Source organism: Panthera pardus, unplaced genomic scaffold (assembly GCF_024362965.1).
Source record: "Panthera pardus isolate Hobbes unplaced genomic scaffold, ASM2436296v1 HiC_scaffold_26, whole genome shotgun sequence".
Lineage (NCBI taxonomy): Eukaryota > Metazoa > Chordata > Mammalia > Carnivora > Felidae > Panthera > Panthera pardus.
In genome coordinates this window covers 6,784,103-6,800,421 of record NW_026526832.1, presented here as the reverse complement: position 1 = coordinate 6,800,421, position 16,319 = coordinate 6,784,103, and positions in this window count along the sequence as shown.

Here is a 16,319-nt window from a genome sequence, read left to right as displayed (position 1 = left end):
CAATCAGTTAAAGGAGTAGCTCGATCTTGTCACCTAAAGGAAGACCAAAATCTCTCTCCCATTTTGTTATATAAGCTTCATTTAACTTGGACTTTCAGAAAGTCAGCCCTGCTAACCCCCTGATCCATAAAAAGTACTTGATGGCTTAATACAGGAGTTAGAATCACAAATGACTGTAGAAGCCAGCAGGAAGGAGGCCTGTGGTGCCTGATGCCATCTGGAGAACTCAGGCCTGAGCCCATAGGTATTTCAAGAGAATCAGAGTTGTGTGTGTGTGTGTGTGTGTGTGTGTGTGTGTGTGTGTGTGTGTGATTCTCGTGATTTGTGTATTTTGGCCTCTAGTTCAAACTCAAAAATAAAGACATTTGTGGGCCACCTAGTTCATGTCTACAAGCTGGATTCAGCCAGCTGGCAGCCAGTTTGTGACCTCCAGTATAAAACCCATTTCTGAAGTTATAGTCAACTGCCTGATTTCTGAGCATTTAGGCATCCCAACCTTCCCCATGTTCTCCCGCTCACTCTTTCTTCTTCAGTGAGCCCTGCACCACTTCTGGCTGTTTGATGAGGGTGATGAAGGATATTAGTCCTCAGGATTATGAAGTCTTGCAAATCTGTCCCTAGTTGGAAGTGTTTCTCTCGCCCAACCGTGAAAGCTGGTGACATTTTTAATATTAATCTGTTTTTCCGTCTGTCGCTTGCACTCAGTGTGCCGTGAGGAGTGGATTTGATGCCCGATTTCATCCCTGAGTCCCTCACAGCTGTCAGATGGTGCCAGCCAGGCCCAGGCTGTTTCCAGCTTGTCGATCAGACTCGAGCAGTCAGTGTGTTTATTGCTGTTTCTTCCAATACCGCTGCCCCAACACCAGTTACCGGCTTCAGAGGGTTGACCCAAGATGTAGCCCCCTCTTCTGCTCTGTCTCCGCTCCCTCTGCTTCCCCCTCCCTCTCAATCCTGGGAGCTCCTCTTGGCACCACAGCTGACCATAGAGGGGTCCTACCTGCTTCCACACTGGCATCTGCTTCTGACCACTCATAAAGGGGCCCGGGCGAGCTCCATTTCTGCAAAATAGCCTGTTTCCTGCAGTGACCCCATAGGGTTGCGCCACTATTTTCCCACTATTCACAGGTCCTTGGATATTTGACCCTGGACTTGCAGCAAGGGGCAGCTAACGCTTCAGGAAACCATCATTCCCAGCCTTTACTACACCATGGACCATCTGGCCTCACGAGGTTAATGTGATGTCCTTGCTGCCTTGGGAGCCACAGCAAACAAACTACACCGGCAGGACCTTCTAGGAGCTTGTGCACTGACTGATCAACTCATTAACCACCGGTCAAGAAACAAATGAGTTGAGGCTCCGTAAATAGCCAGCTCTGGCTTTTACATAGTGAACCATCCCTTCCTTCCCTATCCAGGACCTGTTGTGGTTGCAAACGCCTCCTATTAGTTCTTGATTTATTTTGAGCGCTGCAGATGCTGCCAGATGTTTACTTTTAACGTGAGGAGAATTACACTGTTCTTGTGGTTGAGGGGAAAAAAAGGGGAGCCCAGGGCTGTGGGCAAAGCTGGCAAGCCCCTCCACGGCCCAATAACTGGGGGCTCCTTCCCTCTCCCCTCCAGATGTGGACCAAGCCCCACCTCCATTTTGCCAAGTCAGCAGATCCAGACTATTCCAGGCATGGAGGACCCTGCAGGTTCCAGAGCGGAGGCAGTGGCACACGTGGCCCCACCATGTGAGGCTCACCTGTGTCACTCAGATCATGCCTGGGCTCCACTGGCCCTCACGGCACCCTCAGAATGGGACTCCTCACCACAGAGTCCCCTTTGAAACATCTCCCTCTTTGGCAAAACCAAAAGGCAGAATTTCCTTTTGAATGAGTTGGACTATCTGAAAATCACACTTTGGGCAATTGTGATGATGCTAGGACCCCAAGACCAACCTGGGGACCCCACAAAGCCTGATCCATTTTGCAGCTGTAACCCTGTTGCCAATCACCACAGTTTGCAGAGTCCAGTAGGACTCATGGGATCTTGTGTTCCCAATACAAGAAACTGGTGGCAGAAGCCAGCGCAAATATGGGTTTTTCCCACTGGGGGCCAAAGTCTTCCAAAGACGTGGCAAGCAATTACCCACAATCTCTACCCTTTGAAGGAAAGTTCCTGATCCCACATCAGCTTGTGTCATGGTTATCTGGACAAGGAAGGAGAGTCTACTCATTTGTCCATCCTGTCCTATGGATAGACCTGTCCAGTCTATCCTCCTCCCTTCTGCTTTCTTGGGCCTTAGTAACCTAAAGGCTGAAAACACCTTCTCTTCTTCTGTCTTCCTCGTGCCCAGAAAGCAGGACCAAAAAGCAGAAGTGCATAATCCTAGCTCCATAAATCATGCCCTGTGGGACCTTAACATGGAATCATCTATATCATGTAGCATTGGTTTCTTCATTGTGAAAAGGGAATATAATAATACTTATTTTACAGGGTAGTTGTGAGGCATTCATAAAGTTGGTAAATCATTGAGCCTGTCACTTCGTAAGTCCTCAGTAAACATTAGCGGTTATCATCATTATTGTCTTGTGCTATTGGGTTCCAGACCTGACCCTCTCCAAGAGGTCCTGAGGGACAATGCCCATCTTTCCGGGGGTCAGTATATCCAGGCCCATCCAGGCTACTCCAGCAATATATTCAGCCAGATGTGGCTCAGTGCATGTAGCAGATGAGGCAGACTGGGAGGGCCAGGACTGGACAGGACCACCCATCGGGCTGGGGAAGGTGCTGGCAGGACAGCCTCAGCTGCAGCTGCTGGGCAGACGTCCAGAGTGACAGGCAGAATGCAGTGTGCAAGGGTGTGGAAACAGACAACAGGTGGCCGCTCAGCACCAGTCAGCGGCTGGGGAGGGGATGGCAGATCTTCCAGCATTTGGTAACAGGGTGTCCCTACCAGCAGATGGGCCACAGCAATGGGCAATTCCAGAGGGGTGTTCCAAAATCTAAGCAGGCACGCAGCATCAGGAAGGTCTGTCAGCAGATTCCAGGACCCACCAAAGGCTGATTCTAGTGAGGGAAGAGGCCAGAGTGAACAAAGCAGGGCCCTGGGCCTAGAAGGATGGACAGATTAGCAAGACAAGGCTGCGGGCTGAGAAAAAAAAAAGGTGGGCCGGGGGTGGGGGGAGGGAGTGGCATTGTTAGAACTTGGCCTCCAGCCTGGAGAAGGGGAGAAAGACTGCGGAGTAGGTTCTACGGTGGTCTAGCCTGACTCCTGACCCCTGGGCCCAGGCCGGGCTAATCAGCAAAGCAATCAGGGCAGGCCTGAGACTGTGCTGTTCCCATGGTGAAGGTGCAGGAGAGAGAAGCTGAAGGTCATCATGGTGTAATGTCTCTCTCTCTCTCTTCCTCTGTCCAGGTACTACACCGGTTTTCCTGATTCTTACCCCTTTGCCTATTTTTTCTCCCCCAGATCCTACTTGCTGATAAGGAAGAACCAAAATAGATAGGGTCAGTTTTTTTTTAATGAAAAGCCCAGCCCATCAGGGACTAACAGCTCCCCTGACTGCCATCTGGCAAGTGACTTGGCCATAGGCCTCTGCTGTAGGCCCAGTGGAGGGACCTGCAGTGGTAAATACATCTGGAGGAAGCTAGACCCCAACAAAGGAAGGAAGGTGAAGGTCCCCATAACCCCTGCCTTGGGTTCGGCTCCCATGTGTCTCTTTCTTAGGCCCAGCTAACAACAGTTTCATAAACTCTGTTCTGGACCCATGTCTTACCAATGACGCTTAAGACTTGGTCTTGGAGACCAAGTGACCTTGGGAGCCACGCTTGAGGTTCACCTACGCTAGACCCATAATCCTTGCAGATATGGGAACCTAATCCATATTCATCTTTGCAAGCCAGTATAATTCACACTGCACATCCACATTAGCCCCTAAGCCTTACACACACACACACACACACACACACACACACACACACACATATTCATACTGCTTCTCAACCCACACACATACCCTTAGTTGCTAGCTTCCAAAGCATAAAAGCACAAGCAATGAAAGTGAGCACCCCATCAGAGCACCTCATGAGGGCAGAAAGCAGTCACTAGAGCATCCCCACCCCCACCCCAGCCTCTGTGTACACCAGCCATACTATCCCTTTACCTGCCATGGCTGGGCCTCTTCTTCCTTAGCAAGGTGGTCCAAGGAGTGCTAGTGACCTGAACTCGGTGAGAGCAGGCCAACTGCCTTCTCAGTTTGCTCTCAGGTTTAGAATACAGTTGCCTGTAGGCATAACATTTGGTTCCACCTGGAGCTAAGCTCTGCAGACTCCACCCGGAGCCAGGTCACAGGACCCTTCCTCACCTCTGGGACTTCCCGGGTACATAAAAGGCAGATGACCAGTGAGATCAGTCAGAGGAAACGTAATAGAGAAAAGAGGTTACACTGGGGATAAAGAGCTAAGAAGCCACATAGGAATGATAAGACAATCCAGACAGGAGCAACAGCAAGAACCCACTTCTGCTCTGGGGCCAGAGGGAGAAAGCAAAGTGAGAAAGTGGGGTTACCAGGGTCAAAGCCAAGGCTGTCCAGAGGGAACTGCAACCACAGAAAGAGGGGTCATTGATGTGAGCTGGAGCCATGCAAAGATTGATTTACATTCTGCCAAAGACACCAAAGGAAGCAGAAAGAAATACCCCACCTTTCCCCCTCCTACCATCTTCTAATCTTCTGCCAGGCCACGCTGCCCCCCTCATTGAATGGACTTACGTGGAAGCCAAAAGGCAAAGAGACTGGGAAATGCAGTTCTTACGGAACGGCCCACCAAGGTCAAGGAACCAATCTGAGAGTGAACAGGCAATTGACTAGCACCAGCCAAGAACAATGGCCCACTAGGCCTTGGATGGGCCAGCTGTAAGTGTCTCTGTTTTGGGGAAATACTATCACCACCTTCCCAAGAAGCAGCCCCATCCTTAGACCTCTCAGCCTCGCAAAGATAGAAATGGGTCATCCGGCTTCTGATGCCCTGTTAACATGCACAAACAAAAGGTTATTTTGCACATTCATCACAGCAGGAAAATATCCCTGAAGGAAACTGGGCATTGTTTGTAAAGAGGTGGTGCCCTCCCTCAGGGGCTGTCTGGCTTTGTGCTCTAATTAGGGGCTGGGCTCAGTCTATGCACTAGGGGGGTGCTTTGAGCCATTTCCTACCCTGGAAAAAAGGCATGCCCTGTGCCTTGCCAAATAGTGAGGCATCTGACTGAGGGAGGCATTGTCCAGGGCACCAGAGAACTCAGCATGCTTCCTAAGGGAGACCAGTGAGCCCCCTCCCCCTATCCCTCCATCTCCTCCCAGAAACCCTGACCACATTTGGCCCAGCTACCTTCAGGCATCTTCCAGTGACTCATTCAAGATCTTCAGCCTGAGCTGGGCATTAGGCTCATGTGCCTCTGAGTCTCCCCTTCCCCTCTACCCCCACCCTAGGAGCCAGTCCTCATGTGGATAGCCCCTCCCTACAAGACCTTCAGCACAAACGTTCTAAGAATCAGGGTAAGAGAAGAGGTAGGGTGGGGAGAGTAAGAGGACATTTCTAAAATTCCAGGGAGAGAAGGAAGGCTTTGCCCAACATGGGTTGAGAGTCTGAGCAAGAGCCCAAGCCAACATGCAAAATGGAAGGATCCTCTCCACCCCACCTTGGCCCTCCTTGGCAATCACAGCCTAACTTCTGCTGGGACATTGTCATTTACTAGCTTCAGTGTTTTCCATAAGTCTTGTGTCCCCACTTCTAAGTTCTCCATAGGCACAGAGCCCAGCACAAGCCCCACCCCTCACCACACGGCACAAATACTTCACAACGGGTCCTAGACGGGACCAGCTACCTAATTTGCAAGGCCTGCTGCAAAATGAAAATAGGAGGCTCCTGGGGTGTCTGGATGGCTCAGTCTGTTGAGTGTCCAACTCGGTTTCGGCTCAGGTCATATTCTCAGTTCCTGCGTCAAGCCCTGCATCAGGCTCCACACTGACAGATAGCATAGAACCTGTTTGGGATTGTCAATCTGCCTCTCCCCTGCTCAATCTCTCTCTCTCTCTCTCTCTCTCTCTCTCTCAATCTCTCTCTGTGTCTCTCAAAATAAATAAATTGAAAAAAAACTTAAAAAAAAGAAAATTAGGGGCGCCTGGGTGGCTCAGTCGATTAAGCGTCCAACTTCGGCTCAGGTTATGATCTCACAGTTCGTGAGTTTGAGTCCCGCGTTGGGCTCTGTGCTGACAGCTCAGAGCCTGAAACCTGCTTCAGATTCTGTCTCCCTCTCTCTCTGCCCCTCCCCAATCCATGCTCTCTCTCTCTCTCTCTCTCTGTCTCTCAAAAATAAATAAACATTAAAAAAAATTTTAAGAAAATTTAAAAAAAGGTTTTTGTTAAGTTTATTCTTAAGTTTAAGAATAAGTTTATTCTTATTTGATGCTATTATGAAGAGAATTGTTTTTCTTCACTTTATTTTTGGATTGTTCCTCGCTGGTATATAAAAATGCAAATTGGGGGCGCCTGTGTGGCTCAGTCGGTTAAGCGGCGACTTCGGCTCAGGTCATGATCTCGCGGTCCGTGAGTTCGAGCCCCACGTTGGGCTCTGTGCTGACAGCTCAGAGCCTGGAGCCTGTTTCAGATTCTGTGTCTCCCTCTCTCTGACCCTCCCCTGTTCATGCTCTGTCTCTCCCTGTCTCAAAAATAAATAAAACGTTAAAAAAAATTTAAAAATGCAAATTGATTTATATGTGCAAAAATAAATAAATAAATAAATAAATAAATAAATAAATAAAGCAATAAATAAAAATAGGGGCTCCTTGTTACAAATCACTGAAAATCTCAAAATGATGATGACAGATAATTAAACCAAGCACAGGACTCTTCTGAGTGGTCTTCTGTGGTATGAGCAGTAGCTTGTCTCCAAACATCCCACCATCGATTCCTTACCTCCCTGTGCCCACGTGCCATCCTCACATTCAACGGTAGAGTCTAATTCCTTTCCCTTGAACCTGGACTTGACAGTGGAAATGACATTCTTAAACTTTCAAGACGAGGTCATAAGAAGCCTGGCAAATTCTGCTGGGGCCCCTCAAACATTTGCTTTTCGGACACTCCCTCTCAGTAGCCATCAAACTATGAGACACCCAAGTCACATGGAGAAGCCACGCGTAAGTCAACGGCCCCTGGCTGAACCCCAAGTGGACAGCCATTGTCAACAGTGTCAACCGAGTGAACCATCTGGATCACTCAGCCTCACTGACGCACTACAGTGCCAGAGACATCTGACTGAAACCATATGAGAAACCCCAATGAGAACCACCCAACGGAGCCTTAGCCAACTCACAAAAACATGAAAAATAATCGTAAAGTGTTGCTTCTAAAAGCTAAGTTTTATGGCGATTTGTCATACAACAATAATAACTGGGACCTGCTCCAGGAAATGGCATTCATTTGGAATACAATGTGAACGACCTACGTTGTGTGCCACAACAGTACAGACTGAGCGCACAGTAGGAGCTCAGTGGCCATCCCTGACCACCGGCATGTTGGCACCAGACAGGTGGACCCCGTGACCCAGGACATGCCCTCTCACTGGCGGATGTCCTTTGTGTTGAAATATTTGCCATCTGGTTTCAACCTGACTTCTCCCTGGCTGATGAGGGCGCGGATACGGCTGTCTCCAGAGATTCATGACCACTTCCTCCCACCCCGTTCCTACCCTTCCTATCTCAGGAAATGAAAAGCAATTTTTCCCCAGGGCTTGTTTACCCATAGCAACATAACAGGATTTCCAAAACCAATCTCACAGCCAGCTCCGATATCTGTCTTCACTGTAATAATAATACAGATGCTACACCTGCCCCCAGATGCCATTTTCTGCTCTTGTGTTTGTTCATTTGTTTCTTCAGGATCTTTAAACATCTGATTAAATTTCATGCTTCAGATGAAGAGTTGTGAAGGTGGAAGATTATCAGACTTTGTAATTTTCATCAGCCCCCCTCTCTGCTCAGCGGCTTTTCACAGCCCTTATTCTCCCTCTCCTCGCGCTCTGCCTCCCGTGAGTTCCTCTCGTGCCCTGTGAGTGCCTCCCCCAGCTGTGGGTCATACTGTCCTCTCCCCTGAAATCCCTTCAGGGACAGCAGCCCAAGGAGGAAAACAAGTCAGCAGGTGGACCGAGGCTGACACAAGTTGCAGTTTGGCCGGGGATGGGGTTTCCTCTATGTCAACTGGACAAAATGGGTGAGGTCTGGGATCCCAGGCTAACATGACACTCCTTCCCTATGATGCTCCTGATGACATGGTCCTGCTTCTTATGACACCAACTCCCCCCAGATTCATCCCTCCCTGAAGTGGGCAGACAGCGCAGGCAAAACCAAGTGACCAAGACCCAAGGCACTGAGGCCGGGGCGTGTAACCACAGTGGGGTCCTAAGCCTGAGTCTCCCACCGATGGCCGCCACTGCTCCTTGGGAAAACGAAAGCTTGCAGTGGAACCCAGGCCATGCTTAGTCCACACAGCATGATGTCTATTTTCATTTTGCTAATATAAATTGCCACTTTGGAGGTCTTGGTTGCAAGATGGGTCCCCAGGCAATTGTCATTTACTACTTTACTTGCAGGTAGCATCCCGGGCTACCAGGTGTGTGGTGGCCTCAGGACCACCTACTAAAACACAGCAGGAAATATTCTGGAGATAATGACCAATTCTTTTCCTCTAAGAATTCCCTGCTGCCTCACCCCAATTCACAATGAAGCGGCTGGACCGCTTCTGCCTCAAGGAAGGATGTGATAGGGAGAAAAGGAAAAATACAAGCTTTGAAGCCTGGGCAAGATGAAACTATTTAGGAGAAACATCTTGAATGAGAGCAGGGCTCCTCTCCACCCTTCCTCTACACTCCCCAAAAATAAACAGTGAAGATTCCTCTGAGACAGCGAGGGGAGGAGAAGGAGGGAAGGTAATGAGAACAGAGAGGCCAGTAAACCCCTGGCCTGAAGAGCCCACGCAGACCAGATGAAGACCATGTCAGCAAAGGGTCTCTGTAAGGGACACCGCTGGCCCCAGAACCCTGGGCACTGGCCATCACCAGCACCAGGGACCCCATGGCTGTCTTTCCTGATGGGCCCACCAATGGCTATTCTTTCCACGGCCTCCGGTACCGAGGTCCATACTGTGATCTCTCCACATCCAGATTACTGCCCCCAGCCCCACCTTGTCCCAGGACACCTGAATCTTCAAGAGAGGGAAGTCAGGGCCTCACCTTCCACTACCATCACCACCCCCCTACCAACCCCCTATGAAGCAGCTCAAAACCTCCCTCACCGTTCACGAGCTGGAAGAGGATTAAACTAACCTACCTCAATTACAACACACATGGAGGGGATTGAGCACATGCTAGGTGGCAGGCATCTAAGTAAGGATTTTCACCCACCCTTAAAACTTGGACTCAGACCTGGCCTCCCTGCTAAGCGTTCCCTCAGAGCATGGCTCCACCTCATAGAGCGGTTACTCTTTCTTCGGTGTTACATCTGCAACCTTTGCTTCTACCAGCCCAGTTTCATGCTGCATTGTGATTCTCGACTAACAGGTCGATACCTGCTCTCGGACAGGAGCATCTTGGGATGGGGACCCAAGCCCTACTCATTTTTGCGTGCCTTATAGTTGGCACACCTAGTAGACACTAAATTAATGTTTTTAGAGTTAAATTGAATTGTCCACCCAATTCTCTTTTTAAAATTAAAAACAGGGGCACCTGAGTGGCTCAGTCGGTTAGGCGTCCAACTGCGGCTCAGGTCATGATCTCACGGTTCATGGGATCAAGCCCCGCAACGGGCTCTGTGCTGACAGCTCAGAGCCTGGAACCTGCTTCAGATTCTGCGTCTCCCTCACTTTCTGCGCCTCCCCTGCTCATGCTCTATCTCACACACACACACAAAATGAACATTAAAAATTAAAAACAAAAAAATTAAAATTTTTCCCCCAACAGTTGCTCTGAGCCATCTCACTTTGATCCTTCTCACCTCCTCCACTCTCCTTGAGCCCCAGTCTTGCCCCTGAACCCCTCCTTCTGAGCTCGGGCCAGGACCTTGTCTCTTATTGAGAAGAAGAGTGAATGTCTGACATTAACTCCATCAAATTTTCATCCTTCTGCTTCAAAATCTCTCTGAAATGATTGACAAAAGGTGTAGGGACAGAGGGAAACTCATACACTGCCTGGGTGAGATTGATAAAAATCTTGCTGGAGTGCAATTTGTTGATGTGAATTGAAATTTCACATACACATAAACTTTGACCCAGATGGTCCACTTCTACAACTTTATTCTTTTTTTTCCCCTACAACTTTATTCTAAAGAAAGAATTGAACAAGTGCACCAAGAAGTCTACAAAGATGTTCTTTGCAGTGTTGCTTATAAAATGCACCCTCCTAGCCTTGTTTTTGTACTGTTTTTGCTTTCTGGTCTTCAGCGACTTGGGCCTTCTTCTCTTTCTCCTCCCCTTTCTGTAAAATCCCAAAAGTCCCCACATCCCACACTAAAGTCTCCTCCATGTCTCTTACCCCATCCACTTGCTTCAACCTAGCTCAGACCCTCCATAAGCCCCCTGTAGAGTATCAAACTGGCCACCTTGAAGACAGAGCACCTTGTGAAGGGTGCACAAAGAAGGCTTGTGAAGAACCACTCTGGGAGGTGAGAAAGGAGTGGCTTATCAGTGCTTGCCAACCCCTGGGCCCAGAGTCTCTCTGGTTCCCACTATGGCTGCACCACTCCGCCTAGGCATGAGCAAAATCATTTTCTCCTAAGTTCATCTGGAATAGATTGGAATTTTTCAAAAGGGACTTTAATTCTTTTTGTTTTTTTAAAGAAGAAAGGAGATAAATTCTGATATATGGAACATTAAAAAAGGAGAGAGAGGGGGGTGCCTGGGTGGCTCAGTGGGTTGAGCGTCCAACTTAGGGTCAGGTCATGATCTCATGGTCTGTGGGTTCGAGCCCCACGTCGGGCTCTGTGCTGACAGCTCAGAGCTTGGAGTCTGCTTTGGATTCTCTGTCTCCCTTTCTCTCTGCCCCTCCCCTGCTTGTGCTCTGTCTCTCTCACTCTCAAAAATAAATAAACATAAAAAAAATTTTTTTTTAAAAGGAGAGAGAGAGAATTTACATGTTTCCTATCTTAAAATAATGCCCATCTGAAAGATATCTTTTCCCTGGTAAAGATCACCAAACTCCCAAGCCCTGGCTCCCCATCCTTCAGTTCTGTTGCAACCCTACAGCACAGCCCACTTTTCCTTCCTATTGGAACAAGGCAGGTGACAAGCTGGACAATGAGTGAAATGGAAATCACATCCTCCCTTGTGGTTTTTGTTCCATGCAGTACTATATTTCATTGTAAATTTTCATCTTTGAAAAGATGATCCCTGAACATGTTAAGAAATGTTTTTCAACAATACCAAAACATGTATAATGAAAAAACTTGCTCCCTCTTATCCCTATCCGAGACACCCAGCTCCCTTCCCCAGAGGCCAACACTGTTCCTTGGTGAGCATAAATGGAGATGCGTATGCTGTGTGGCATACTCCACACCTTGTTCTCCTCCTTGCCTTTTCATTGAATACATCTTAGAGCGGGTTCCATAATGTACATATAGATAGGACTTATTATTCTTGTCAGCTTTATGGAGGTACCATAACCCATGCACCAAATTCTCTATTAATGGATATTTAGCTTGTTTCCAGTCTTTTGTTATTATGAACACGGTACAGTAAATATCTCTGTGTGTTTCCCTTTGTACATCTGTTAAAAGAATGCTAGAAATGGAATTTCTAGGACAAAGCAAATGTGTGTTTAAAACTTTCACACATATTGCCAAATTGCCTCCAAAATGATTGTTCCTGTTCACACTTCTACCAACAAAATGCAAAAGTGTTGGTTTCCTCCCAGTTTTCCCAATCATCCACAAAACTTTTTTATCTGTGTCAGTCTGGTACAAAGAATGATGTTTTGATATATTTTTAATTTGAATTTCTTTTAGGATAGGTGGTATTGAGCAAGAAGGGTAACATAAAGCTTGAGAAGACAAAACCTGGTCCTTGATTCCTTGGGTTCAAATCCCAACCCAGTCGTTTATCAATTGGGTAACCTTTGGTAATTTACTTAACCTATCTTTTTGGTTTCTCATCAAAAAAATAAAAGGGTATCATGATAATAATACATTTTTCATATAGTTATTTTGAAAATAAAATGTATAAGTGAATATAAAACTCTATGTATGTGTTATTTATCATTATTATATTTTCATATGTTTAATGACCATTGTTTTTTCCTATGAAATGTCTATTGATGTCCTTTGTACATTTTTCCATTTTTTGTAATTTTTTTTATTTCTCAAATATAAAAGATCTTTATATATATTTAGGAGATTAACCCTGTGTCATGTGTGGCAAATATTTTTTCCCAGTTTTTCCTTGTCTTGATTTTATGGCAGTTTTGAAATTTTAAAGTTTTATGTAGTTAAATATGTCAACCTTTCCTTTAATGACCTTTGGGCTTTAAGCTGTGCTCCAGGAATCTCACACTTCTTAGAGTAAGAATGAAATAGCAACTAGAACAACTTCCTGTTTTCACTCCCTGCCTTTCCTCCCCTCACTCTCTCCCTGTCCTATGAATGAGTCAAGGTGATCTCCTAATACTTCCTCAGTGGCTTTTCCACATTTAGTCTCTCCCTCTCCCATCTATAGTCAAGAGAAAGTCCAATCAGGGCACAGCCCTGCTCAACAGTGTTAAGTAACTCGCCATCACCACAGGAACTAAAAACAAGCTTCTCATTAGAGGCATCTGTCTAGATTAACAATTTACTTTGCCAGCTGCTGATTCCCCTAAATCTCCTACCTTCCAGTCCAACTCCACTTTTCGATGTTCCCCTAATAGTCTTTCCCTCCTCCCTGATTTTCATCGCATTATTTCCTCTTTGTAAAGCCTTCTGCCCATCTCTGCCTACCTAAATTCTCCTCATCTTTCAAAACTCATCCCAAACACCTTTTCCCCACACAGTCTCCACCGGTCCCCAATTATCAGATGCGAGCTTTTCTTCCTTTGCACAAAGGCACTTTGTTTGTTCTTTTCCTGAGACACACATCTCAATCTGTCCTAAATAAACCAAGAACTCCAGGGGAAATGGGAGCTTCATCCCTGCATCCGCCCATTTCCTTAACCTTTTGTTGAAATAAATTGTAGACACAAGTAATCAGATTGACGGAGTTGGGGGGTGGGCAGTGGCGGTGGTGGAGTGGTGACCAAGGAGTTACTATTCTCTGGCTAAACCACCACATCCTAGCAGCTGGGCTGGAGGCTGCTGGAGCTGCCTTCCCTAGCTGGTCTCATGATGCTAGGTATTGGTTAATCAGATGATGGGTATGGGTTAATCTTTCAGTTACAAGTGAAAGGATACCTTTAAACAAGAAAGGGGCTCCTGGGGTGGAGAAGCAGGTCTCTCTCCTCTCTCTCCCCTCTTAGCCTCACTTCCTGCGTATTGGCTCTGTTATCAGAGAGGCTGTCCCCTGTGGAGGCAAGACGGTAGCAACAGCTCTATTGGCCTCTGATACTTGCACCTCATCTCAAATTCAAGTCCAAAGAGAAAAGGTATCTGCCTCCTTCCTAGCAACCCCAGCAAAGGCCTCATTGCCTTGCTTTTTTTTTAATGGGTTAGATGTCCATATAGAGCCAATCACTATGGCCACGGCAACGTATCTCCCTGATAGGCAGGGCCTGACCACATACCCACTCTCAGTGCCGAGGGTTGACTGGATTCTATGAGCACATGGGCGTGGTATACATCCAGAAACAGTTCCGCAAAAGGAAACTGACATAATGTTACCAAAAGAAGGAAGAACAGACGCTATTGACCAAAACCACCAAATATCCACTGTGCGGAATGCAGAACGCGGCTGCCCTCCTGGAAGAGGGGGATGGGCCTGAAGCCTCAACCCTGAGCCATTTCTCTCCTGCCTGCCACTCTCTCCTGCCCTGTAGGCAATGGGTCTAGCTTCCAAACACAACATGGTCCCCCAAGGTTTGTGGCTTAGCCGCAGGACCAGTGTGAACAGATCCTAACCAAACCCCAGACCAGGCGATGGCTGGCGTGGTCCGGCCAGCTCCAAGTTATTAGAACCAGGAGTCCCAGCTCCGGTCCCAAGAGTTGTACAATTGTTTATCTTTGTTGGGGAAAAACTGCAGCCAGAGCCATAAATCACTGCCCAGCTGGATGGCTTCGCTGAAATGTTTGTTTAAACAATGAAATCTCCTGACGGACTGAAAATATAGGATGGATCACCCTGTCCTTCTCGGGCCTTGTCTTGCAGGCTGGAGCCTGAGGCCTGCGAGAGGGACTCAACATTGGCTCCCCAGCCCCCACTCTCTATTCCTCCCACCCCCAATATCAGCACTAAAGAATGAAGCCACAGCATAGCTAATCTGAAACAGCAGATAATGCAAAAGCCATGTCTATCAATCTTGAAATGCAATCTCTAGAGTGGTTTACTTCGGACGTGCCTTCCTAACGGAAGTAGCATTTCTCAGCTAATGCACACAAAGACGCTGCTTAAGGGGTGGTCGTCTCTAGGACACTGCATGCAGTGTGGGGGATCTGGCTGTGCCCCGACCACTGCCCTGACCACTGTGGGCAAATGACTTCTGCTCTCTGGACCTTGGTTTCCTCACTTGCTGCATGACATTTAGACTTGGTCTTTCTGTCTTCTCACAGCTCTCACTCGTTAGGTAAGGCAACCGTGTGTTTACATTCCCCAAAGAAGGACTAGATAAACAGGAAGGGCCAGGGAAAGGAGAGGGAGCTTGGGGGAGAGGAGGGGGTTGAACTGGATGGTTCCCCGAGACCACTTTCAGCCCCCCAGATGCTCCCTTCTGTGCTCTCTGGACCTTTAGAGAAGGAGGGAAAGGGAAGCCTCAGATTGGGAACATAGTCGGCAGACCCATAATCAGGAGCCCGGTGTGCTCTGAGGAGGAGGTAAAAGGGTGACCATTCATGGGTGTGGGTGCCAAAGACCAAGTCAGACTGCAGGACCCAGCCTGTGCTCAACAGTACCTTCCTTATGGAGGGAGGGGGCCCGTCTGGCCTGATGTGACTTGAGGGGGACAAGAGATGAACACCTTCCTTCTCAGCCCCCTCCTAAAGGAAGAAGGCAACAGAGGCCTGAGCCTTTCCAGTCTGGGGGCTGAGACCCTGACTCTGTGACAAGAGCCATGACAAGCCTGTGATAGAGTATGTGATATAGGGTATCAAGCCATCTGGTCTTTGGCTTGCCAAGTATTTCCAAGAACATATTACCCGTCTAGTACTGTGGGAGGCAAAGATGAATAAGACCAGGGTCTTTTGAGGGTTTGTAATGAAGTATTCCAAAGGGGCGAGTGGTGGGATGTACAGCAGGGTCACGGTCGAGGCTGGGAAGGAAGTGTGAAGGGATTTGTTCAACGTTACGTGAGGAAGGTGTAGTGGGTAAATGGCATCTGGAATTGTAGTGGAGTCCATGACGGGATTGTATGAAGAGATGCTTTGGGGGATCCATAAACGATAAAATGGGAATAAAATGGAGTGTGTGATAGTCCGTGTGTCAGGGTATGTGAAGGGGTGTGTAAGGATACACAGTGGTTCATTAACAGAGCAGGCTTTCCTGACAGCCCAAATGGGATCAAATTCTTCCTCTGAAAATGCTCTCAATAACACCTTATATTTATCATTTATAACACTTGCCAAAGTTGAAATGAGTTCATGGTTTTGTAATTATTTGCTGAATTCCTGCCTCCCTTACTAGGCTGTTAAGAGCCACGGAAGGAGAAGCTTTGAGGGCTCTCCACTTCTTGTACCCCCTCCCTCCACCCCACTGGCACACGTAGCCCAGGGCTGGACACATAGCAAGTTCTCAGTAAATGTTGATTGGACAAACAACTCTGTAGTAGTCAGGGTGGCCAAGCCCCCCTCCCCAAATTCTTCAGGGCAGCTGTACGTCCTCAGAAGAAGTAACAATTTTGTGTCAAGAATCCGGCGACTCTGGTTCTGTTTGGAGGGAGGTATCGCCATCTGGTGGCCAAAAGGGAGAAATACACTGAGAAGAGGCCAGCATCCTGCCTAGTTCAACCTCGCGGCCTAAGGCAGCTGTCCCTCAGCGTGCAGCCCAGCCCCAGCCAGACAGAAATCAGTCTCAGCTTTCCACTCTGCCTCCGAAATAGAGCAAGAAGAGACTAGAAAACAGAAATCATGCAGGCCCTGTGCTGGATTGTGCCTTCATCAGTCCAGTAAGCCTCCATCAAG